At 41.9% G+C, this 25,273-nt stretch overlaps 1 long non-coding RNA gene across 1 annotated transcript in view; it reads left to right on the forward strand.

Moving 5' to 3' along the window:
- Positions 1 to 6,233: 6,233 nt before the first annotated feature.
- The window catches only part of LOC310710118, a 35,401-nt gene continuing 16,361 nt past the window's right edge, over positions 6,234 to 25,273 (forward strand). Inside the window, exon 1 of the long non-coding RNA XR_014527817.1 lies at positions 6,234 to 6,361. This is a non-coding gene — a long non-coding RNA (uncharacterized lncRNA). The remainder of the gene's footprint in view (positions 6,362 to 25,273) is intronic.

Below are 25,273 nucleotides of genomic sequence, written 5' to 3' on the forward strand. Positions count from 1 at the left end.
CAACAAAAGAACCAAGAGTGATAGCAAACAAGACACTCCAAAAATGGACTTAAATAAAAAGATTTAAATACGTTTTTTAAAAAAATACAACTCTCTGGAGAGCCTACAGATGTGGGATTCCAGCCCACTCTACAACCCTGCCTAGACATGACTGGAAAACCAAGCCCTCTTGTGTGATGCTTCTGTTGTGACACTAGAGTCAACTTGGAACATTTCAAAGGAGTGATCACAGAACTGACTGCCTTGGTGGGTGGAGTTAATCCAAGCAAGAGACTACAGGGAGAAATTGGCCAAGAGGCTGGTTGCCAGAAATTGGCCAGAGTGCCAGACCAAAAAATGGGACATTCCAGGACTGAAGCTGGGATTGGCTTCTGTGATCTGGGATGTCCCGCTTAAAATGGGACAGTTGGCAGGTCTGTAGTTAGCTCCGTCCCTGAATTTTCCAGATCAGAACTTCCCAGGGTTCTTCCCACCCCAGTCACTTACTTATTTCCGCCCATCACAAAGTTAGGACTACAATGCACTTTTGGGCTGAGGATAGTTTGTATTGTGTAGGACAGGACTGAGGGAGCTCTGGCCTTCCAGGTGTTGCTGGACTATAATTCCCATCATCGCTGACCATTGGCCATGCTGACTGGGACTCAGAAACCCCAGGAGGGATACATGATCCACATTCCTTGTGTTAGAGTATCTTAAGTTATTATTTTTGTTCATGGGATCTTAATAATCCACATTTGAAAGGGCACTGAATCTGAGAGAACATAGAACAAAGCACTGGATATAAACTGAAATATAGTCTGGTGGAGTGAGTTGAAATAAATACAATTAGTATAGATCCTCTTTATTCATCTTGTGTTGAACATTATGAAGTGCTCTTAAATGCCTGTGTAAGCCACAAGTGACCAATAAAGTAGAATTAATTTATCCCTCTGCAAACCACAGATAGATGCTATGCTTATGAGTGAGAAGAGCATTAATAAATCAATGAAGACAAAACAAGGATTATAAGCACAAGGTGCAGAAGGTTATAAAGGGATTGCGGGCTTCCCAAGAGCAACTGCTTCAATCCAGAAACTCAAAGATATCGATATTCCTTGCAGTTTCTGCTAAGTATAACTAATTTAAACAAGTGTCATTTCAGAAAAGATAAATGACAGATGACAATTGTCAACCCCAGAGAGTTAAAAATGAACTTCTTAATATAATGGTGCACTGGGTTAAGAAAAGGCTAAAACTAAAAGTACTTTTTTATTTCGGAGTCTTTAATTGCACTTGGCATTCACATGCAGATGCATATTTCACAACCATGTTGACGGTTGATCCTCAGAGAGCTCTATGGAATCAGCTCCTGGCGCCAACCTTTTAAATGTTTGTGTATGTGTGTCGAGCTTCTTAATATTTTGATCATATCCTCAATTGGGGCTTTTCATAAGATTTGTGGCAAACATTTGTAATATTTGGCAACTATGAAACTGTGAACTGCCCTGAGACCTGCGGATATAGAGCAGTATACAAATTTAATTATTATTATTATTATTATTATTATTATTATTATTATTATTATTATTAATAATGCTATAAATTATTCCCTTGCAATTGTTACTCAGAGAAACTGAATGAATTTTCTGCATGTATCTTCAATGTGGAAGATGAAGGTTAGATCTCTGTGAAAAAATAACTTTCCCAGGAAGGGTGCCTTTGAGGCCGAAGCAAATAATGGCAACAAGAGATGAATTTATTTGTACTTATAGCCTGCGTTTCAAACGATGTTAGAATGGGTCACAATTAAAACAAGTACAGTGCACATTAAAATAATAAAATAAAACCAGAAAAACAACCACTATAAAAAATAACTACACAGCACAGCAGTACAGGAGGAGGACATATATACGCCCAACCAAAGGCCTGGGTAAAGAAGTGTGTTATAGGAGGCGATCATTCCACAATCTGGGGCCACCACAGTAAAGGCTCTCTTACACACAGCTGCCCCTCAAGCCAGAGAGAGGGGTGACACTATCAGCAGGGCCTCCCACGCTGATCTTAGCACCTAGAAATGTCAACATGGGAGTAGGTACTTTTTGATATTTTGGGCCCAAGCCATTTAGGTTTGATATGTCGCTGTTAACATCATGAAATGGACTTGGTAGCAAACTGGGATCAAATGCAGATCTTCAAGAACAATATAATATGTGTCCGGCCAGTCACACATTTATTGTCATATTGTCATTATTTTGGGGTCAGGAACAGATTTTGAGGGTTTGTGGGTGGGGGCTGCAAGGGAGAGGACAGGAGGAGGAAGGTCTGTTCTGCAAGCAGAAGTTTCTTGCACGGGTGGAATGGCAAGATGTAACATCTGTTGAGCTGTAGGCCATACATGGCAAAGGTGTAGACTGATAGGCATGGCTGGTGACCACATGAACCATGTGCCTTATAGCATTTCTCAGAATCCTCTGCATCTCACATGGAAGGCACAGTGTTGCTAGGCAGAGGAGTCAATTTTGAGAGTGTTCTCTTGAGGGCAGAAAACTTGAAAACCGCTGAAGAAGCCACCCATATATTAGCCGATAAAGTCTGCATTATTTCTCCCTTTAACCTGTTCAGTGAAGGTCAGTTACTCAGCGATCTAAAGGAAGTGAATTATCTATGTTGCCGAATGAAGTGTGGCTAATTGAAAATTCACGTTTACGGTGTGCTAAGTGAAGGCAATATGCTTTCAGTAAGTGATCACTGGGCATTTGGTGCTCTGAAACTAATAGAAAGTGGCACCTTGAGGAAAAGGTTGGCTTGCAGATAATATGACTCGATGGGTCAAATATGCAGGACTCCCCCCCTTTTGGTAGTAAGTCGTTCTTCACGGTCCTATTGATCTCATAAGGTGTATAAATCTACTGAACAGGAGTGGGCACCTTGCGAAGCCCTAGCAAATCTTTGGATGCTGTTTGCTGACGAGTTAGATTTATTTTCCTGATGTGTTCAGTTCGGTGTAGCATATCTATTATCTAGTTAGCACATCTTCACAGCTGGAGGATTTCAGGCCGATCAGAAATAAGACCTTTTAAATCTACAGTGACACCTGAGTAGTTCTGAGGCACGTCTTTAGGATAATTGATATTATTGAATGCTTTCCCAAGTGTAATTAAATAGCTTGAATTTCTGCATTATTTTAAACAGTTAGAGACTGAGTGGGGGAAAAAATAAGGAGATGGCTTTGGAAGCACCTCTCTTAACAGGGTCATTTGGCTTTTGATTTTGCTTGATGAAACATATGGCAAATGGGAAGCTCCCCTCCCCCTAATTCCACAGCATCACACATAGCAAAATTCAACACAATGCAGATCGTAATATATTTAGAATAAATCCCGTTTCATTTTCAGCCCACTGGCTCCTCATTGGAGGAGAATACATGAAACAAACTAAGTAGTAAGATCAATCACATCAAATATATAGCAAAGCATTACACACACTCTTGCTACTGACCCTCCCCCCAAAACAGAGGTTGGCTTTAGAAAATACAGTATTTATAACTACCACCAGCATTTATAACTACAACAACCTAACCCAACTTTTTCCTCCACACAACACCTAAGTCTTAAACATAACATTCCCCAAATGAGACATTTTTCCTATTATTAATTTCGTTTGTAATCCCACAGAGCCCAGGGCCTTGTACATGCCCCCCCTACCTTAACACCACTTCTGTATCATAGGCTAGGCAGAGAGAACAATAGGGAGCCTATTCAAAGTCAGCCTGAATCCCTGAATCGAAGGGAGCAGCAATGCAGGGAGTTGGCCCCTTCCCCAAATACCCAGTTTTCATGGAGGAAGAGAGGAAGAAAGAGAAAGAAGTGCCTCTCTGTCCCAGGGGTAGCCAAAATAAGCACTTCCAGACTGGCACATGTTTTGGATGGGATTCAATCATATTGGCAAATTCAGATTATATTGCAGTTATAATTGACAGGGCGATCTTGCGCAACACATCCTCTTCCTTAAAAGACTGGACTATTTGCTGAAAGGAAAGTGATGGGAAAGTACACTGGAGAGTATGGGAGAACTCTTCCTTTGATGCAACACCATCCAGCTTCCCTGCCAACAAATCATAATGAATGCCCATTAAATGGCTAATGCCTCCGTGAAAATGAATCAGGATGAATGCTCAACACAGAATTTGAATGGAAGCACCCGGTTGGGTGCCCTCCACAAGTTGTTGGGCTCCAGTCAGTTCCCATCAGCCCTAGCTTGCTGCAATCCAATGGTCAGGTGTGACAGAGGTTGTCATCCAAGAACATCCGTAGGGTGCCATGTTGACTAATTCTGTTCTAGGTTATCTACTTATCCACAGCCAATATTTATACTTAGTAACAAATAGGCTGCTCCATTCCTGTATTCTGGTAGTCAGTGCTAATGCACTCAATGCTAATGCACTCTCTCATTGAGAGCCAGTGTGGTGTAGTGGTTAAGAGCGGTAGTCTCGTAATCTGGTGAACTGGGTTCGCTTCCCCACTCCTCCACATGCAGCTGCTGGGTGACCTTGGGGTAGTCACACTTCTTTGAAGTCTCTCAGCCCCACTCACCTCACAGAGTGTTTGTTGTGGGGGAGGAAGGGAAAGGAGAATGTTAGCAGCTTTGAGACTCCTTAAAGGGAGTGAAAGGCGGGATATCAAATCCAAACTACTACTACTACTACTACTACTACTACTACTCTTCTTCTTCTTCTTCTTCTTCTTCTTCTTCTTCTTCTTCTTCTTCTTCTTCTTCTTCATTGCATTGCATAAGGCACCGCAATGACTGGGAGGTCAGTACATACTAATTATCATGCATTTGCATTTTTCCTTACAGTAATATAATTAATAAAGCTATTTTAGCCTATATCAACCTATGTTCTCTTTTGTGTTGATTTACAGTGGCTTCTTCATTTTTACCCTTGCCACCACTACCTCAGTCCGTTCAGTTGCAAACTTTCTGGTTGGAGCAGACGATTTTCTTTTTCATGCAAAAGAAAGAACAGCAGCAGCCCTATTTCCATCAATCAAACGAGTGCAGTCCTGCGATCAAAACAATTATACTCAAGGATAATGGCAAAGAAAAGGCAAAGAAAACATTACCATCGAAAACACTGCCACTCTGCAGCACAATGATTGTTCTGGTGAACGATGATTTGATTTTGCTTGAGTACTGAAATAATTAAAGCCCAAAAGACGCAGACAAAATATTTGATGCCACTAATGAAATCCACAAATGCATTCCTAATAAAAGAGGGGTGGGGATCAGGGCTGCTACCAGTACTTTATTACCTTTTCTTTTTCTTTTTAATACGTTAAAAAAAATATCCTTAAAATATATATAGCTCACGTACAGCTTTTCATTGGTATTCAGGAAAGAATCTCTAGGCCCGCGCTTTTGACAGCCTATTTAAAATGTGTGAGAGAAGGAGTCTTCCATAATAAGGTTATGCTGTATTGATTTGCCTTTCAAGTATTTATGTATTATATGTGCTATTCCCAGAAAGAGGAGGTGGGAAAGTGCCATCGTAGAGAGCCCCATTACTTCAGGGCTAAAAGGGAATCTCATAAGTGAAATAAAGGAAACATGTAGAGATTTCATTTATACAGGATCACACTTTTGGCAAACCTCCATTAAATTATAGGGATGTTGCACATTACACATCAGCGGTGGGGAGCCTCTACAACCCTCCCCTTGTCATAACATCTAACTAGCCCCATCCAGTAGATGGGAATTGGCAGCCCATCAACATCTGGAAGACGGCAGGTTTCTCACTCCTGCAATACTCAGTTCCTTTGGAGGAAACCACATTTCAGTGGGATCTGCTTTTGAGTCCACATACATAGCATAGGGTGGGATTTGTGTTTCCTTAAATTGGTATGTCAATTGTTTTTACAGTGCACTCCTGTGCATGTCCACTCAGAAGTAAATCTTATTAAGTCAGTGGGACTTACTCCCAGGGAAATGTGGATAAGATTGTCGTGTTTGTTTGTTTTCTTAGGAAAATTAAAGAACTGCTACAGAGCAAACATATAAAAGGTGATTCACAACACCAAGAAAAATACATGAGGATGAACACTGTCTCGGAACTTATTATTCCAAAACATTACAAAGCGTATTCATTTCTCTATGCAGTTGTTCTTCAGCATGGTTCCTCATACAGTGAGTCAGCTTTGACATTTTAACAATATCCCTTATTCTTAAAAATCAGCCTGAAACCCAAAGTGCCACTGCTTCCCACCCCATCTGTCTCCTCTACATTTCTTTGTGTTCATTCATTAATTCATCATCAGCTTTAAGTCCATTTCGTTAACGAAATGGCATTCAAATGACACAAGAGGACTCATTTGATAGTCTCAAGGTAAGAAATACTCCCTATTTTCATCAAAATGTGGTAATACGGTGTGTGTGTGTGTGTGTGTGTGTGTGTGTGAGAGAGAGAGAGAGAGAGAGAGAGAGAGAGAGAGAGAGAGTCTGGCAATACAGGCAATCTGTATGTATTGCAATTCATATACACTGCTTATTTACATTATAGTGCTGTTTCATACCGTTCTCATGTAATTTTGTTATTGCGAGTTGCCCTGGGCTCCCTTTGGAGAGGAAGGGGTAGGTTATAAATGGGAAATAATAAATAATGATCACCATAATACAACCACCTATTAAGAAATCATCAATTGAGGGATGGCATGATAAGGTTTGCCAGATCAGAGTGGCAATCTGAAAACAGGCCAAGATGTGACCCTGAATACTTCCTTCTGCTTTTCTTTGTGCTTCTTCCTTTTCTCCCACCCCCAATGTATACCAAGGGATACAACTGACACAAGGAGACGATAGCATCCTTTTGGTTCTATTGATCATTCTCATTATTAGCCCTTCCAGAAAGCACAGCTACTGCATTTTGCTGCTTGGTCAAAAACCGAGTCCTAAAATAACTTGAATCAGATCAAATTATGCTTAAATCACCTTAATCTCCACTGATTTTTGGTGACACTAAACCAACAATAGAATTATGTTGTTTTATTGTTGTTTGTGGAACACATTGCTCATACAACAAAGTATGTATTTTAAATAAAGGACTTTTTACGAAGGATATGTTCTGTTTTGCTTCTTTGTTTCAAAGTACATGTACATTAAATATACAGGCAAGTTCTAGTATTGGCTTCACTTATTATATGCAAACATATGAAATGTTTGCAGTTTTTGTTGATGCAAATTGGATGCACAAACAGCTGTTTTCTATCTATATCACCCCCCCAATGCAAACTCAGAGATGAACATCTAAAAGTGCAGTATATTGAAAATGATGCAATACAGTAGTATTTAGATGCCCATCTGAGTTACCTTGCGTCCCTTTAAACCAGGGGTAGCAAATGCAGCAATAGGACTTGCTCCCTAGGAAGTGAGTTTAGAAGTGCAGCTTTATAAAGCTACCTTTGCTGTCACCACAGACTTAATTGGGGCCTATGATACAGAACTGGTATTAAATGGTCTCTGCTGTTGAGACTGGATTCTCCTCATTCACCTTTATTACTTGCTACCAGTGCACCAGCTGCCACCTAATACCCCCCACCTCAATGTTATTACTGTTGTGTTAATTTAAAAGGAATTCCCAAAGGATATATGCTGAACAGGGCCAGCCCACCCATGAGGCAAGGTCAGGTGAATGGCTCAGGCGGCAGGATCCACGGGGGGGGGGGGGCAGATGCTGATGTCAACCTTTCTTCCCTCCTTGTTGCTCACACTTTCTTCCATGGCAGGGTGGGAGGTGCCATTCTGGGGTCTGCCTCAGGTGCGAAAATGTATTGAGCCGGACCTGATACTGATGATATGTACAGTGGTGCCTCGCAAGACGAAATTAATTCGTTCTGCAAGTTTTTTCTTCTTGCGAGTTTTTCGTCTTGCGAAGCACGGTTTCCCATAGGAATGCATTGAAAATCAATTAATGCGTTCCTAGGGAAACCGTCTTCAGACCAGGTCCGGGGACAGTCTGTCCCCCGACCTCTTCTGAAGGCTGGGGGGGGGGGGGAACAAGGGCTTTTCTTCCCACTGCCAGCCTTCAGAAGGCTGTTCTGAAGGCTGGCGTTGGGAAGAAAAGCCCTTCTTCCCACCTCCTGCCCCGCAAGCTCCGGGGACAGGAGGGCTTTGCTGCCGACCGCCAGCATTTTAAAAGCCCCTGCTGTCCCGGGGCGATTTTAAAATGCTGGTGGGCGGGAGCGAAGCCTCCGCTGTCCCAGGGAGATTTTAAAATGCTGGGGGTCGGCAGCGAACGCTTCGCTCCCGCCCGCCAGCATTTTAAGATCGCCCGGGGCAGCGGAGAAGTCTCCGCTGTCCCGGGAAGGCAGGCGGGGGGGGGGGAGCAAAGACTTTTGCCCCCCGCCGGCCTTCAGAAGAGGTCCAGGACGTTTTCCAGTTCTAATTACACTCATTACAAAATGACTCAAAATTTAAATAAATATAGAAAGGTAGAAAATTTCTCATTACAAGTCTTCAAACAACCCTGCTAGTGATGTTAATTGCTTACAATAATCTTTCAGATATTGTATAAATTTACTCCAGTCCTTTTGGAATACACGATCATGCTGGTTCCGGATTTTTCCTGTCAGCTTCTCCACTTCTGCAAAGTCCATCATCTTCATCTGCCACTCTTCTTTTGTTGGTACTTCTTGTTGTTTCCATTTTTGGGCTAAAAGAATTCTTGCCGCAGTTGTTGCATACATAAACAGTCTTTTATCTTCCCTTGGTATCTCTTCACATACTATACCCAGTAAAAAGGCTTCTGGTTTTTAAACAACAGTGTTTTTAAACATTTTCTTTAACTCATTATACACCATTTCCCAGAAAGCCTTTACCTCTTTACAGGTCCACCACATGTGGTAGCAGATACCTTCCCTTTCTTTACATTTCCAATACTCACTAGTTCTTGTCTTCTACATTTTAACCAGTTTAGCTGATGTTACCGTATTTTTCACTCTATAAGACTCACTTTTTCCCTCCTAAAAAGTAAGGGGAAATGTGTGCGTCTTATGGAGCGAATGCAGGCTGTGCAGCTATCACAGAAGCTGGAACAGCAAGAGGGATTGCTGCTTTTACTGCGCAGCGATCCCTCTTGCTGTTCTGGCTTCTGAGATTCAGAATATTTTTTTTCTTGTTTTCCTCCTCCAAAAACTAGGTGCGTCTTGTGGTCTGGTGCGTCTTATAGAGCGAAAAATACAAATACCATCTATGCATCATTTTCATAACATTTTCTTTAAGTGCACTGCATGCAGTAAAACTAATACCTTCCTTCCCAACCTTTCCCAAGATTCTAACTGAATATTATATCCAAAATCTTTAGCCCATTGTACCATCAGGCAACAGCTATCTTTGATACCAGCTTTAACATAGGCCTGTCACAGTTATGCAAAATATGCCTCAGTAAATTACTGTTTTGTAAGTTGCTCTATTTAAATTATTCAGATACTGTTACTATGAAACTGCAAGTTTTGTTTGCTCACGTTGCACTCACACAAAAAGAGTCTAATAGTCCCTGGTGTCCGCTGAACTGTGCAAGAGCTCATTAAAGGAAAATACTTTACTAGGTTTACAAGACACACATGAGAACAGCTGAATAATTTCACCACTATTTTTATTTCATGCTTTCTGGTTTTGGCAGAACATGCTTTAAATATAAAAATTAGTCCCTTTCTAGATGTCCTTTTGAATGTACCGTACATTAATGATTATTTGTGCTCATGATGCTATCAGTGCATTCATACATGATCCTCCTTTCAATACACTTTGGGTATTTGAGTTTTTTGGAAACACTTTATTTCCCGCCAGTGCACATCTTGCAACTTCCTGCTGAACTAAAGGATATGTATAAGAAAAAGAAAAAGAAAAGAATATCGTCCCAATAGGTGATCACAGTGGAGAGACTTTAAAATAGAAATGGGCAGAATAATTTATTATCATTCAATATGGAGTAATGTTATTGACATCTATCAATAATAATAACAGTTAGGGAACCCATCTTGGAGCTTTTGTGGGTAAAAAGAAATGCTTGATTCTGAGACACCTTGACTTAAAAGAAATACTGTTTAATAGAAGGTGGAGAAGATGGATGTTAGCATGGACTGAATGTCTTAAATAATACCTTTTTTCATGTAACCAGTAAATGGAAAATCGGAAGTTTTCTTTTTGTATCTTTTTCTTTCATTTTTGCTTTTATCTTCTCTCTCTCCCCTCTCTCCTCTCTCTTTCTTCTTCTTCTTCTTCTTCTTCTTCTTCCTTCTTTGGAGTTCTATGTATGGGGCCTTTATTAAGGTCCAGAGATTGTATGCTTATGGGGATGGTAGATGGTTGATGGAGGAACCTGGGTGAGAGTCAGGGAATGGCTCTCTCCCAGGGTGAGAGGCTAGGAGGAGAAAGGAAAGATTCCAGGTGGGTTGTAAGAGCTAAGAATTACTTTAAAGAGAGGACTCTGTATTCTACTTATTCAATTTGTATTTTTTGTAGTTATAATTTTACTGTATTATGGGTTTTTAAAAAAAAGAAAATAACAAAAAACCATGAATATTAAGGGATTGTAAATTATACTAGAACAATGGTGGCTTCTGATGTATCTATCTTGGGTATGCAAATGCTTTCATAGTAATACAAAGGTCCTGTCTAGTATGCAAGTCAGATTCATGCCAACATTTTACTTAATCTACTAAGTGCCCTTAATTTTCACTACCATTAGTAGCAAAGGAAAGTGGCTCTGCATATCCTATGTAACTCCACTTTCCAGGTATGAAAATGTTATACTTTTTACCATTCGAAAACCTTGTATGGAAGTCTCACATTCTGAGTTCACGAATCCTGCTATTATATATTCCTGTTTGAGAGACTTCACCTATATGTGAATTGACAATGCAAACAAAAAAATGTGCAGCTGAGAGGTAAATTATTATAATATGAATATAAATCTTGAATAGAATAGATGAAGCATTTCCTCCACAACTCGTTTTAATAAACTGCTCAATTATTTCTGTTATGCATGCAAATCCTCTTACAGATGAAAACAAAGGCACTATAATTAGTTTGTTATAAGCATCCCCCCAGAACAATTCCCTAACTTATAAAGACACTGTATTTTTTAAAGTAATGTTTATTTCTAAATTAGGTTACACTGAATGAACTTTCCAGTTTAATTATGAATATTATAACCTTTATACATAAAAGAAAGGAGTGAACGTTTGCCTGATTAGTGACACAAGCAAACAGCCAATAATAATAAATAACCCCAGGAACTATACCAGAATGGTTCTAGAAAGGCCTTTGAGATGATTTATTAACATTGGCATTCTGTTCCAGCTTCTCTTTCAATCTGCTTGCAAAAACTGAGTTCATTTTTTTCCAGATGCAAACTGTATGGATCAGGGAATCTATGAAGGAAAATATGTTTGGATGCTTTCTATTAGGAAATGCAACCTTCTTGCAGCCAGCTAAGAAAGTATTGTATATAATAAAAGAGGACAAAAAATCAGGTGCAATAAAGTCCCTGCATTAGAGGATCTGTATGGTATTCCACATGGTTGCAATTGGGAGAGCAGCAAAAACGAACTCACATTTCAACCTGTTTCCTTAACATAGCACATGGAACATGAGAATGTACCACTGTATTATGGAAGAGGAGTTTTCAGCACAGCTTCTGAAGTATTTGGTAATTCAGTTAAGAAACAATATTAACCGTTGACGGCTAAAGGGGATTATGGTAGCTTTTTGTTGACTTCTGCTTGTGGACAGGAGCAGCACTCATTGGTCTGTGGTGTGTTCTGAGCACCATGGCAAATGTGAGATGAGGAATGTGCTGAACCCCTCCCCCTCTTTTTGAGTAAATAGTCACAAGTGCCCTGCTGTTTTGTAAGCTGCTTTGAGACTCTTTTCTAAGAGGCATGGTATAAATTTAATAAGTAAATGATATAGCTAGCCTTTCCAGATTGTGTCCCATATTGAAATCTGATAACTTTAATGGCAGTCTGGTAAGCAGAACTACCTTATGCCCAACTCTCAGTCCCTCTCAGTGCTGCCTTATGCGGACTTGCATATCACAAAATGCAAGATATATATTACAGATGCATGAAATCACCCATCACGTGTGCAAAGGAAACATTTCTGGCAGCATGTGTAGGAAGCCCAAGATGAATAGAAAGACATTTCTGCCACTCAAAGGAGCAAGATCTTTAATATAATGGTTTAATAGTATTTCTAGTTTTCATTTATTTAAATTTGCCTTCAAAACACATCAGGCTCCTAACATTGAAGGCAGAAGCAACTCTGTAGCATTCAGTACCTTAAAGGAGCACAAATTAATTTTCAGCCCCCAAATGTGAAGAAGATTACAAGTCAAAGCAAATTTGCTGCTTGAACATCTGACTTGCTTGAAATGCACCCGAAGGTATGAAGGGATATAACTGCCTTTACTGGTAAGACCCCTTGACGCTTGGCCTTTTCTGACACTTAGGAAGATAACCATCCAAAATGTCATGGCTACAAAAGAAATTCTTCAAGACATAGCAAAGAGATTATTTTGCAGCTATGGAGATCATTGGCCTGAGAAAATGACATTGGAAGAAAAGCAATGCCAGTGGGGTGAACTATTTGGAGTTAATTTCCAACATTGTTCTTTATTGTACATTGCAGGAAATTGAAATTATATCCCAGACGCAGGTGGCACTGTGGGTTAAACCACAGAGCCTAGGACTTGCCGATCAGAAGGTCGGCGGTTCGAAACCCCGCAATGGGGTGAGCTCCCATTTCTCGGTCCCTGCTCCTGCCAACCAGCAGTTCAAAAGCACATCAAAGTGCAAGTAGATAAATAGGTAACGCTCCGGCGGGAAGGTAAATGGCGTTTCCATGCACTGCTCTGGTTCTCCAGAAGCGGCTTAGTCATGCTGGCCACATGACCCGGAAGCTGTCTGCGGACAAACGCCGGCTCCAATGGCCTATAGAGCGAGATGAGCGCCGCAACCCCAGAGTCGGTCATGACTGGACCTAATGGTCAGGGGTTCCTTTACCTTTACAGTAAGATATCAAAAGGAAGTTGATTAAGATTTCCCCCTCTGGAGTACCCTATACTAACTAAAACAAAGTTTCTCACATCTCATTGAAGCAAGTCTTTCCAAATCAAGGGGCGGGGGGGGGGATTATTTGACACATCTCCTCCAGCCATTGAAAAGCAGTTGACTCATGTAGCTACAGCATCATGACTTGCCATCCTGTTGTTCTGAGTTTGTTTCTGAATCCAGGCACTTCTAAGGGGAAAGAGATCAATTGGAACAACTGGCCAAAAGGTCTACAAGAAATGACTCTAATGGAAGCAAACAGATGGTGGGCAAGGGGGGGGGGGAAATGGGTGGTAATACTGACTCCATGTAAACCAACCAGTGCAGGGCGTGAACATCAATGGTACATTTCCAGAGCACAAAAAAATGCATGTTTAAAGCAAATCACATGTTTTGCCTCCCCTTCCTCAAAAGAGCTCAGAGTGGCATACCTGAATATGATGACCCTGGGGATGAGTGATACTGGGACAGTTTCTTTCCCTCAGCCTTAACCTAACTCACAGGGTTGTTATGAGGATAAACTGTGGCAGAGAAAAGCCATATATGCCACCTTGAGCTCCTCTGAGGAAAGGTGGGATATAAATATATATTAAAAATGGGACAACCTGCTTTATGCTCACACCAACCATGTGAAATAGGTTATGTTGAGAGACAGTGGTTGGCTGGAGGCCACACAGTGAACCTCAGGGCAGATGAACTCTCATCTACCTTGTCCTAGTTCATCATACAGCACTATACCACAAAGTTTCTGAAGTACATTTTAGCCACAGTCTAATAAAGAGGAAGGCAGGCTTGTGGCTGCAGTCCTAAACACACTTACTGAGTAAACCCCACTGGCTACACTGGGACTTGCTTCTGAGTAAACAAGCATAGCAAGGCCAACGAAATGAATGAGCTCAAACAACTGAAAACTGTGCTGAATTATGCTCACAGTATACTCTATGGTAAGAAATTCTCTCCATGTTAACACTGCATATGAAGAAAAACACATTGCACATCTGCACTGATTAAAGATATAGCAACGTTGTTTGTTTGTTTAAAATATCTATTAATGTGCCCTTAATGTGAAAACCACAGCACAGGAAACAATAATTATAATTAAAAATGGTATCAAATAATATACCATATTTTTCACTCTATAACACGCACCCGACCATAACACGCACGTAGTTTTTAGAGGAGGGAAATCCGCAGGCATGCCACCCGTAGGCATTTCCTCCATAACACGCACAGACATTTCCCCTTACTTTCTAGGAGGAAAAAAGTGAGTGTTATGGTGCAAAAAATACGGTAAATCTGATGAAGAGAGAAAAATACATAAGACTTTATTATACTGTATAATATTCTTTTGCTTCCTGGCTGTAACACCAAACCGCTAACTTTATCCTGCCAGTTTGCAACTTCTAGCTAGCATTGTGCTGTTGCAGTTAGCCAGGACTGTTGTCAAGATAGTCTATATGAGCAACAAGAAAGATACTTGACTGAGGACCCTCCCCCCCCACAAATAGAAAGGGATGGGAGTGTCAGTATTTTTTCATTTCATCCCTTCATGAAGGAAGGCTGTGGTGGGAGATATAGGCAACAAAGCATAAATATTTGTTAACAGTAGAGAGGAAAAAGAGGAGGGTGGGGCAACATAACCCAAAAATGAGGGAGGAGTTTCAGTTTCAAAACGACTCAGTAGCGATTAATAAACATGCAAAAGAAAACGACATAAAGATATCTGAAGAAGTGTGCATGCACACGAAAGCTCATACCAAGAACTAACTTAGTTGGTCTTTAGGGTGCTACTGGAAGGAATTTTTTTATTTTGACATAAAGATATGTAAAAGACATTTTCTAGCTCCCCCCTCTCTGTCAAATAGTACATTCTGCCTGAACCAGGCAGTGATGCTGCTGTAGCTTTGTGTTACCTAGCAACAACTTGTGCTTACTTATTTAGTAAGTTTTCAGGAAAGTAATCATTATGCAGTCGCTTGAATAGCAATAAGGAAATAACAAACACACCTCAGCAGCTTTAGTGCACTAAGGATGTATCTCTTCAGCCTCTTACTAGCTTGCTCCTTCAAATATGGGTCAGCAAATCTGATCAATTTAACTGCAGTGATGACTCTGCCCTTGTTTTGTTTGCCAAATCAAGGTAACTGATGATGGTTTTCTAGTCAAAGGCGATGTACTTGCTTATAGGGCTGGTATGCTGGGGGGCAGATATAGGAATAGGTGATTTGCGACTCTGGACTTCATGGTTTTCTGGGGAATTTAAATTTATAATGCATACTTCTTCACTTACATCACAATGTGGTAAGCCAGCCTTGCTGCATTTGGGGGTCTTTCTGATTATTCTGCTTAGTGCCCAATCCTGTCCTGATAGCATATATATTTCTAATGAAAGATGTAAGAAGGCAGCAATTTCTGTTCTGATCTGCATTCATCACAATCAGTACTGCTTCCATTCTGCTGCAGCTTGGCCTCTGTCAAATTATGGTATTTGTTTTGCTATCCATGGTAAGTTTTTATATGAGACCTTTTGGTGAAAGCTAGGTGAACGCAGGTGGTGCTTTGGTCTAAACCACTGAGCCTAGGACTTGCCGATCAGAAAGTCGGCGGTTCGAATCCCTGCGACGGGGTGAGCTCCCGTTGTTCGGTCCCTGTTCCTGCCAACCTAGCAGTTCAAAAGCATGTCCAAGTGCAAGAAGATACATAGGTACCGCTCTGGCGGGAAGGTAAACGGCGTTTCCGTGTGCTGCTCTGGTTTCGCCAGAAGCGTCTTAGTCATGCTGGCCACATGACTCGGAAAAACTGTCTGCAGACAAACGTCGGCTCCCTCGACCAGTAAAGTGAGATGAGCGCCGCAACCCCAGAGCTGTTCATGACTGGACTTAACTGTCAGGGGTCCTTTACCTTTAGGTAAGAAAAGATGTTGCTGTTATTATCATTAGTTTTAAATTTCAAAATTAACATGAAACAACATATACTTGTAAATTAGTTGCTTCATTAGAGTATGCAATACATATATTAGAGTATGCAATACATATATTGCAATGTGGTGCTATGGAAGGGCAAGAGAAGCTGTGTTTTCTTCCTTCGAAAGTTAGATGCCTGAATAATAGACAAGTTTTGGAAAATTGTGAGGTGTTTGTGGACGACAGGCAAACGTCAAGCCAGAGGTGCATACAGTCATACCTCGGGTTGAATGTGCTTCAGGTTGAGGGCTTTTGGGTTGCGCTCCGCGGCAACCCGGAAGTAACGGAGTGCGTTACTTCCGGGTTTCACCACTCGTGCAGTGGCGTAGTGTGGGGGGTGCAGGGGGGGCCGGCCGCACCGGGCGCAACATCTGGGGGTTAGGGTTAGGGGGCGCAAATCCACGGGTTAGGGGGCGCAAATCCACGGGTTAGGGGGCACAAATTACTTGCCTTGCCCCGGGTGCTGACAACCCACGCTACGCCACTGCACTCGTGCATGTGCAGACGCTCAAAATGATGTCATGCGCATGCGCGGAAGCGGTAAAACGCGGCCCGCGCACGCACAGATGCGCCGTCATGTCTTATGTTCTGTTCAGGATGTGAACGGGGCTCCAGAACGGATCCCGTTTGCATCCCGAGGTACCACTGTATGTGGTTCAGCCAGCTCCAATTCCAAACAGAGTGCTATGTTACTGGCATTTGACATCCCATTATGTTGAGCTTGGGACTATGCAGGTTGCATAAAGGCATACTTTAAAACTGCAGTGAAGCTACAAAACAAAAGGTGCACAGCTCGTACCACGCTTCAGCTGTGCGTTTCATGCTATAGCTCCCCCCCCCAAAAAACCCCCTGATTTAGTTATTCAAAATGAAATAGTGGAGGCAGTTAATCCTGAACCCACCAGGGATCCTGAACAAAATGGCAGCACAAGGGAGATGCAACAATGTGGGAATATCTGTTGCCATGCCAACCTTTGAATTTAAAGCTACAGCAGAACAGATACTATTGTTATGTTATATATTATACAGGGTTTCTCCAACGGTAACGTAATAAAGGCAATGCCTTCCCCCGCATGTTAATCTTTAGAATAGCACACACTTGCCATAAACAAGAAAGACGTCTCTTAATACCAGAATCCTGTAGGAATATAATGGTTTGTACATTTGGAAACTGATTGCATTTAGCTTACTGGGGCGTGTTACCATCTGTCAGGAGAACCTAACTCGCAGGGCTGTTGTAAGGAGAAATGGGACGAACCATAGAACATTTTTTTTTTTGTTCTATGTTCAGAGTGCAGAGCTTCAGATAACATCCTTCTGGATCAGGCCAGTGGCCCCTCTGGTCCAGCATTCTGTGGTCACAGCAGCCAACCAGAATGCCCATGGGAAGCTCAGAAGCAGGACCTGAGCACAACAGCGCTCCCTTGACTCAGGGCTGTCTTAAGCATATGTGGTGCCAGGGCACAAAGATCCACCCGGTGCTCCCTGCCAGGTTGCCCAGTCCCAGGCACACAGGAGGGCGGAGCTGGCCGGCTGCCTCAGCGTCTCGCTGGCTCGGTCATTCCTGAACTCATGGCACTCCGACCGACGGGTGGGCTCTTCCCCAGACTCAACTCTTGGGCCCCGGACTCTTGGCCTGGTGCCCCTGAGAGCCCGGCGCCCGGGTGCCCTGCACTCCTAGTGCCTATAAGTAAGATGGCCCTGCCTTATGATTTTCAGCAACTTGAATCCTGCCATTGATACAGGAGGTACAGGAGGTAATACAGCCATTGTAACTAGTAGCCGTTGATAGGATAATGCTGGATTTACACACAAAAGACCCAGATTCATATTTCTGCTCACCTGATAGCCTTGGACAAGCGGATGCCTCTCAGTCAAAGCTGGCTTAAAAGGCTGTTGTGAAGATGAATGAAAATATATATGTAAAGCATTTTGCTCGCTGGAAGTGCTATAGAAATGATAAATCACAAACAAGCACCTTAGAGTTAAGCTTTAGAATACAGTTCTGCATGCCAGCAAATACCTTTCCGCAATGTATTCTGAGCCATGCACTTTCAGCAAGCCACCTATCAAACCGCAACCCTCAGCTTCTTCAAAATAGAAGTCTCATTTTTTATTTTGATTGAGGGATTTAATCACAATGCTGGGTAATGAGGGTAGATATGATGCTTCCTGGTGACAGCCATGAATAGGAAAACTGACTGCATGAATGCTAAGAGTTCAGAAAAATGTGCTCATAAATGTTGCTGGCAGGTATTCAGCTGCAGCTTCAACCATGTACCAGGGAACTTGGGGCATTTGTCACTGGTGAGTTTTACTGATGATTTTCCAGATACTTGCTTTCAGATCTGCTTGCAAATGAATGATGGGCCAAGCCACACATAATAAAACATGCATCCTAAACACAGACACAAACATGCACTGCATGCATGTCTTGACTTGAGAAACACTACACACACACACACACACACACACACACACACACACACAACCTAGGAGTCATACAATAGCAAAGTGCATTAATTAAGAGTGTGGATTCTGACAACACATCTGGGTAAGAGTAAGCTCTACCTTACTCAGCAAAAATGCATGCACATTTTACATTGGGCAGTTGGTTGGTGGGGGAGAATTTTAGTGATATTCTTCCAATTATCAACAAAGTTTGCTTGATATCTACTGACATGGCACTCAGCAGAAGGCAGTGCAACAGGTATTGAAGGCATCACACCTAGGGGCAGAATGTGACTCTCCTTCAGGCCTCTCTATCTGGTCATTTGGAATTTCCCAAGCCACACCCAGTCCTTCTGCTGGCCACACATCTCATTGGCTGTGCTTCACGCCCACCTTGAGTGCTCATGCCTGGCTGGAATGTGTCCTTGAACTCTGCCCATGGCTTGTCTAGATGGAAGACAGAGAGGGATGTGTCTGAGTGCGTGTAGAGCCCAGCCTGCTGTTGCTGTCTGTCTCGGGAGACAATAGAGGCATGTGTCTTAGCGGGTGAGGTCAAACTACTGGAAGGTCACAGCACCTGCTAATTGTCATGTAACCTCCGAGTAAACAAATCTGAATGAATGCTCAATAACAACCAGATATAGTCTGAGTGCCATGTAAGCTTTGTGCGAGCAAATCAGGATGAACGCTAAATACTGTATTTTTCGCTCTATAGGACGCACCCGACCATAGGACGCACCTTGTTTTAGAGGGGGAGAACAAGAAAAAAACAATCTCCCCCTCTCTGCTCAGTGCCCCTTCAGCGAAGTGGCAGGAGAAATGGAGCCCCTTCCATTTCTCCTCCCACTTGGCTGAAGGGGCGCTGCGCAGCTCTCCCTCTCTGCTGAAGCCAGGAGAGTCTTGCTCTCCCGGCTTCAGCAAAAGGAACCCAAAGCCTCCGGAGCGCAGCAGGACCTCCCGCTGTGTTCCAGAGGCTTCAGGCGGCTATCCCTGAAGCCTGGAGAGCGAGAGGGGTCAGTGCGCACCGACCCCTCTCACTCTCCAGGCTTCAGCAAAAGCAACACAAAGCCTCCGGAGCACGGAGGGAGCGCTCCCTCTGCGCTTCAGAGGCTTTGCGTTGCTATCGCTGAAGCCAAGGAGCCTGCATTCGCTTCATAGGACGCACACACATTTCCCCTTAATTTTTGGAGGGGAAAAAGTGTGTCCTATAGAGTGAAAAATACGGTAAACAAGTTGTCTGGGGGGAGCCCAAACAATGTTGCGTATAGTGTTCAGAGCATGCTTGCTATTTGTAATCCTTGAGTGTAGGAGTTCATACAAATCTGTGTATCCAACATTTATTCAGTAGGAAATAGTAGAATGTCACATGGATGGTAAATTATGAGAAACGATACACTAACTGGGAGCATCAAAGGCTGAAACTAGCTGCGACAGCTGTGAAAGTTTAACTCACACTGTTGCTTTTAGTTTAAAGCTGTGAGAATATCTACAGTAGACCTCCTTTCCCCCCAGGAATACACAAGGAATGTTACAGCCAGGGATGTATAGCTCATGTGGATGTGAGTAATCCACCAATCAGCACTGTCCTCATAGTGCAATGCTATATAAGCAGAAGTCAGGGAGCATTTGTGTCCAGTATCCAGAGCATTCCTGCAAAATTCCAAATGTGCCCTGGGCAACTGATGGCCTCTTACAGCCTGACTTGCAAGCTGGTTAAGCTTAAATCATTGACTCCAATCAGGGACCATTCAGTTGCCTTCCACACTCTCTTTTAGCAATGAAACAACATTGTTTTCAAGTATAGCTGGAGACCTCCTGAGTCAAGTGGCCCTGAAACCAATCCATAATAATTTCAGTTACATTTCATGATGGATTACTATGAATGATGAAGGAAGGTCTCACTCACTCATTAATTTTCAACTTGTTTTGGTCTGCTGGGAAACAGATGTGTCAATGGTAAAGGACACACTTGAATCATTTTCTATTTCAGTGGCAATGTTACAGGAAAATAACAACAGCTTCTGAAATTATAATATGTGTCATGTCAGATATTATCCAAATTTTGCTACTTGGACTCCTGCAGCTTCAGTCCAGTGCCTGCAGTATTTGGAGATGGCTCATTTTTAATCTTTCAGTAAAATTAACTGTGTGCCATGGCTGAATAAGTTAGATTCCCAGCTGTGACACCTCTACTCTCCAAATTCATTTAGGATGTCTGCAGTTATGTTCTGGTTGCAATACATGAAGCAAATAACTTCACTGTTTTAGTTGCAAACTGGTGGTTTGTTTTTTTTAATTGCATACTCCTTAGAGAACAGTACTTTATACAATTTTCTGGCGTTTTATATAGTGCATGCTATATTTTCTTATATCTTGATTTTCAGGTTGGTTAAGCTGGATTGGAGGCCATTTAATACAGCTTTATTATCATGCGCCTAGATAAATGTGTTGTGGTGTTGATTATGATAAACATATATTAAAGTCAGAGTACATTAAGTTTGTATTAATCCAGGACACAGTATGAAGGACCAAGTGGGAAGGAACAGAAAATACAGAGACTGCTGCCCATTCTCCCATCATAGAGATACTTCTGAATTGCCACAGATTCATATAGAAATTCTCTGGCATATTATTGTACCAACACATGACAAGTGAAGATAAAAATAAGTCATAAGAATATAAGGAGGGCCCTTCTGGAACAGATAAAAAATCCATCAAGTTGAGCCTTCTGTCTACAACACTGATGAATCAGATGCTTCTGAGATTGTATGATGAATAGGGATGTACATTCAGGAGAAATGCATCCTTTTAAAAATGTAGTCACTGTTGCCCACCTTGAAATCTCGCTGGCTTTGAAGGTGGAGGTACCTTAGATTCTTTATGAGTAGGGAGTATGGTCTCTGGATTTAACCTCCCCTTACAAAAGTATAACACAGAGTGAAACTGGTTAGAAACATCAGTAGGACAAGTCTGAAGCAATGCACCAAGTCAGTCAACTTCAGGTGTCTGATTTTCAGTATTATTTATTCAGTATTATTTCAGTGGTACCTCGGGTTACATACGCTTCAGGTTGCATATGCTTAAGGTTACAGGCTCTGCTAACCCAGAAATATTACTTCGTGTTAAGAACTTTGCTTTAGGATGAGAACAGAAATCATGCTCCAGCGGTGCGGCAGCAGCAGGAGGCCCCATTAGCTAAAGTGGTGCTTCAGGGAAAGAACAGTTTCAGGTTAAGAACAGACCTCCAGAACAAATTAAGTACTTAACCTGAGGTACCACTGTATTGTGTAAAGGCTTCAGATAACGAAATAGGGAAATTAATAGGCTTCCCTGGAAATAAAAGATCCAAGGTTTGTATAACTTTAAGTGAGCTTTCAGCACTGATTTATTGGACAGCATCCTTCTCACATGCAGTATGATGCGGAGCCACAGGCAGGAATCTCAAGATGGTTGAAGACAAAGCATGTCCCAAACTTGCCGATCTTATGTTGATTCCTAGAAAGGGTGGGCAGTGGATGCGCAAAGGACTCAGCATTCAATCAGAGAGGATCTTGGAAAATTGCTCAATCTAGTTCATAAGCAGTAAGCACTACTTAGCACTGTTCAGGAATGGAGTGAGCTAGCAATGCCCTCTTGTAGGACCCTTTTGTGATTGGGTGGACTGGAGATGTTACCTGTCTGGATGTAAATATGTGGCACCCCAAGCGAGGTGGCACTATTAAATCTCACTTACTCTACTTTTTGTGTGCTAGACCTTACCAAAAGATAAACAGAATTGTGATCTACTAGATCAGAATCTATGCATGTCCATTAGAACAAATTTGCTGGCCTCTCAACGAGGCTTACCTATCCAGAGCGCATAATAGGGACCCCATGTGCTCATAGTCTTTGGTCACACAGCCATCCATTTTTCCTCCCATTGGACACATGAGGTCTATAGATTTTGGATAACCATACAAATCAGAAGTCACACTCTCTGTCACCAGAGCTCATACATAAATACAGGCACAAACACATATATTATAGAGGGGCAGGATCTTTTCTTCCCACCTAATAGCCAGGATTTGTGATTTATAATTGTAGGGAGAAAACTGAAGTGGAGACTGTGATGTGTGGGATTTTAATTATACAGAGCCCAGAAGTTTATAAGAGATACGCATGGCATATATAGAACGTTGAGAACACTTAACTTTGTAGTGGAGAAATCTAGCTCAAGTGGTGACATTTTAGGCTTTTGTGTTATTATCAACAAAGAAATAGGTGACCTTCACTGCTTCTTTTGTTCTCTCCATATTACTTTGCACATGCTGCTATTTTAATAGGTCTCTTTACATCATCCTCAGCACCATGAGTCAGAGAGCCCTCTCACTCCCACACGATGCATTGCACAGAGTATTGTTGAACTTCTGGAAAGCTAGTGATATTTACAAAATGGACCATTCCTCACCAATTCCCTAGATATCTTCTGGGAAATCAAATCTCTGCCTAATAACAGCCTGCTTATTATTATTTTCTTTGGTGTATTGTGATACACACACTGCTGAAATGATAAATGTGCTTGGCATATAGTGAAGACTGACTTCTATTTTAGCTGTTCACAGACTCTATCCATTCAAAATACCCAAAATTAAAGTTGATATTTTATATTGGTTGAAAATAGATGTTTCCCGCCTTCCATTAAATATTCCCATAATGTCAAAACAAAGCAACACAAAACCGTATGCCATTCTTCTTGATACTTCTTTGACTCATTTAGGTTTTCTTTTCTCAGTCATTTATTTTTCCACAGGCTCCTCTGGCATACTGTGCTTTCTTTTATTGGCTTGTGACCTGTTCTTATCTGAATAATGTGGGCCAACACTTTAGGGTGTGTATGAGTTTGTCTATGGAAGATGTTACCTTAGGGTGAGGATTGGGACCTCTTGTATCTTCACAGTTAACTAATTCTGTAATGCCACTTGGTTGTCATAAGTAAGCTGAATCTCTAGAAATGCAAGGAGTGGGACAACCACTGGTGATTTATGAATGCTGCTCTAATTGCAAGACAGAAACTTGAAATTCAATTTTTTTCTTTAAATCCTATTTTATTGGAGTAGGACTAGCATCAGCACAGGCACTCTGGGGCAGCTGCTAAGGGTCCCATGCCTGGATAGGGCCTGCTATGTTGACACCTGCCTACACTTTCCCTTGTGGCTGCCATTTTGTTTTCTCCACAGTGCCCCTGATGTTGCATTGGCCCAGTGTGTATTGTAAGAAAAATGAAGTGATTCCGTGATTCCTCTAGGTTACGTCTGAGGAACATTCCTCCTCCTTACAGTATGAAATCACCCCTCACATATCTGCCACACAAGAATATAAATCCTTCACTGAGAATCTTAAGGTGTGCAGCCATATGGAAGGAGGCCCACACATAACCCTTTGCTGGACTGAAATGAAACTGTTTCACCTACGGCTGGAGGAAGAAGTGACTGAGCAGGGCTTTAGGACCTAGTTTCTTCTTCTTCTTCTTCTTCTTCTTCTTCTTCTTCTTCTTCTTCTTCTTCTTCTGATACTTCCCATTACAGCTAGGTTCCATGTCAGCTATGGAGGATGTCTGGTCCATCACATTTTTGGACTGCTGTTCTGATCTTCCCTGAGCACTGGCCATGCTGCCTAGAGCTGATGGAAGTTGAGAATACATTAATATCTGGAGGGCCACAGGTTCTCCACCCCTCTTCTATATAATCTCAAGCTTTAAGTCAGCTCTTCCACTTATACAGTGTTCTGTAGGTATACCTGCAATTCTAAACTTAGCTGTTCAGGGCACCTTCAGAAGGCAGCTTCTAGCTTTGGTTTGGGTGCTTGCATGACACCAACTTAGCAGGCACTTTCAAACTGTGGGCATTTTGTTTACTCGACACTTTATGACTTTTTCAGCTACGTAGACTGCCCAGCCCCATGCTGGCAGTGGCCCGTGGTATGGAAAAGCCGAGGCAGATGGGAGAGCAACAGGGAACAGAGGCCTGGGACAAGTAAACAGCAGGAGCTGGATGTGTACTTTCAAAATAGCTGTCTGGCTGTACCCTGAGTCTCTATAGAGAGAAAGTGGGGGGGGGGAATACTTTAATAGAAGCAAATAACGCAGCAGGCATGAAGATAAATGGTGTGAATTAGCATACTCTGCTCAGAGAAGTCCACCACATTAACATATCCCCGTTTCACTTGCAAATGAAAAATGACATCAAATTACATTCATTTTCTCCCTGCACTTTGTGCTAAGAAGATACTGCTTGCTGGGATGGAATGGGCAGAATCAGTAGTGGGATTTCAAAGTTAGCCCCAATTCTCTTCAAAGCTATGGAGAACTTCAAGCTTCTGAATGCTTAGGCACCACGTTGTAGTGAAAATAAATACCATCCCACTGACTCTTTCAACAGTTGTCTCCCCTATTGTTCATTACCATAAGCTGATGCTGGGACAGAAACAATTGCTATCATTTTAAATCCCCCTTTCTACGTTGCGCTTGCATATAAACTGAAATAAAAGAAAATAATGTTTGTTACACTAGGGAACTTTTTTTTATTCCCCCCCAACGTTTATGTTTGAAACCTATTATTATTTGTGTTGTATGAGGTGAGTGGGAAGCAGATAATTAAAAAGAAGTCGACCTCCGTTAGAAAAACATCTTAATAGCTGTCTCTCATGATTAATTCATTGAAACTGGACTCAGGATGAGTAATAGACAATGTCACTTCTTTATCTCTTTCCTCTCACAAACTGCTGTCTTCTAAGTGA

The sequence above is a fragment of the Podarcis liolepis genome (genome assembly GCF_965112155.1).
Source record: "Podarcis liolepis genome assembly, chromosome: 6".
Lineage (NCBI taxonomy): Eukaryota > Metazoa > Chordata > Lepidosauria > Squamata > Lacertidae > Podarcis > Podarcis liolepis.